The following is a 2,500-nucleotide window of genomic DNA, read 5'->3' on the forward strand; positions in this document are numbered from 1 at the left end:
TTTTTTTTTTTTTTCTCCGATATACCAAAGCAAGAACAAGAAGACCGAAGTCTCAAATTTTTTTTTTTTTTTTTTTTTTTTTTTTTTTTTTTGATATACCGAAGAATGAACAAGAAGACCGAGGCATCCAAAAAATTTTTTTTTTTTTTTCTCCGATATACCAAAGCAAGAACAAGAAGACCGAGGCATCAAAATTTTTTTTTTTTTTTTTTTTTTTTTTTTTTTTTTTTTTCGATAAATCCAACCGAGAACAAGAAGACCGAGGCATCCAAAATTTTTTTTTTTTTTTTTTCTTTCCCATATACCAGAGAAAGAACATGAAGACCGAGGCAACCAACAAAAAATAATTTTTTTTTTCTCTTTCCCGGAATTTTTTTTTTTTTTTTTCGAAATAGCCGAGAAAGAATATGAAGACCGAGGCATCCAACAAAAAAATTTTTTTTTTTTTTTTTCCTAATCTACCCAAGCAAAACAAATAGAAGACCGAGGCATCCAAAAAAATTTTTTTTTTTTTTTTTTTTTTCGAAAAATTTTTTTTCACAAAAACTTTTTTTTTTTTTTTTCCCCAAAAAATTTTTTTTTTCGTTCCAAGCTAACCAAGACATCTACTATTCACTAGTAGAGCAATCGAGACTGCAAAGCAAGCAATGGCCTTACTTGCAGCTCTTGGTGCTGAGAACTCCCCCCCCCCTATAGTAGTCTTAAGTAAAACCACAGCTCTGACAGGAGTAGATATTGCATGCGAGCGAGGAGTCGTAATGGGCAAAATTGACTCGGGGGACCTCCAAATCGAATTCCGTTTCGAGCAAAACACTTCTTAGGCTTCAAGGAAGCTCCCATAAAATTTCCAAACCCAAACTCCAAACTTCATTTTTTAGCCTACAATGCCCACGTGCACGCCGGTGTGCACGCAGGGGTGCTTGAGCATGCGGGAGAGGAGCCATAATGGGCAACATTGACTCGGGGGACCTCCAAATCGAAATCCGTCTCGAGCAAAACACTTCTTAAGCTTCTAGGAAGCTCCCATAAAACTTCCAAACCCAAACTCCAAACTTTATTTTTTAGCATACAATGCCCACGTGCACGCCGGGGTGCTTGAGCGTGCGGGCGAGGAGCCATAATGGGCAACATTGACTCGGGGGACCTCCAAATCGAAATCCGTCTCGAGCAAAACACTTCTTAAGCTTCAAGGAAGCTCCCATAAAACTTCCAAACCCAAACTCCAAACTTTATTTTTTAGCATACAATGCCCACGTGCACGCAGGGGTGCTTGAGCATGCGGGAGAGGAGCCATAATGGGCAACATTGACTCGGGGGACCTCCAAATCGAAATCCGTCTCGAGCAAAACACTTCTTAAGCTTCTAGGAAGCTCCCATAAAATTTTCAAACCCAAACTCCAAACTTCATTTTTTAGCATACGATGCCCACGTGCACGCCGGGGTGCACGAGCGTGCGGGCGAGGAGTCGTAATGGGCAAAATTAACTCGGGGGACCTCCAAATCGAAATCCGTCTCGAGCAAAGCATTTCTTAGGCTTCTAGGAAGTTCCCGTAAAATTTTCAAACCCAAACTCCAAACTTCATTTTTTAGCACACAATGCCCACGTGCACGCGGGGGTGCTTAAGCGTGCGGGCGAGGAGTCATAATGGGCAAAATTAACTCGGGGGACCTCCAAATCGAAATCCGTCTCGAGCAAAGCACTTCTTAGGCTTCTAGGAAGCTCCCATAAAATTTCCAAACCCAAACTCCAAACTTCATTTTTTAGCATACGATGCCCCCGTGCACGCGGGGGTGCTTGAGCGTGCGGGGGAGGAGTCATAATGGGCAAAACTAACTCGGGGGATCTCCAAATCAAAATCCGTCTCGAGCAAAGCAGTTCTTAGGCTTCTAGGAAGCTCCCATAAAATTTCCGAACCCAAACTCCAAACTTCATTTTTTAGCATACTATGCCCACGTGCACGCCGGGGTGCACGAGCGTGCGGGCGAGGAGTCGTAATGGGCAAAATTAACTCGGGGGACCTCCAAATCGAAATCCGTCTCGAGCAAAGCATTTCTTAGGCTTCTAGGAAGTTCCCGTAAAATTTTCAAACCCAAACTCCAAACTTCATTTTTTAGCATACGATGCCCACGTGCGCGCCGGTGTGCACGTCGGGGTGCACGAGCGTGCGGGCGAGGAGCCGTAATTGGCAAAATTAACACGGCGGACCTCCAAATCGAAATCCGTCTCGAGCAAAGCATTTCTTAGGCTTCTAGGAAGTTCCCGTAAAATTTTCAAACCCAAACTCCAAACTTCATTTTTTAGCATACGATGCCCACGTGCACGCCGGTGTGCACGAGCATGCGGGCGAGGAGTCATAAAGGGCAAACTTAACTCGGGGGACCTCCAAATCGAAATCCGTCTCGAGCAAAGCATTTCTTAGGCTTCTAGGAAGCTCCCATAAAATTTTCAAACCCAAACTCCAAACTTCATTTTTTAGCACACAATGCCCACGTGCACGCG

This window comes from Cornus florida, unplaced genomic scaffold (genome assembly GCF_030987335.1).
Source record: "Cornus florida cultivar Cherokee Brave unplaced genomic scaffold, ASM3098733v1 CherokeeBrave_3.0.0_Hap2_scaffold_20, whole genome shotgun sequence".
NCBI lineage: Eukaryota > Viridiplantae > Streptophyta > Magnoliopsida > Cornales > Cornaceae > Cornus > Cornus florida.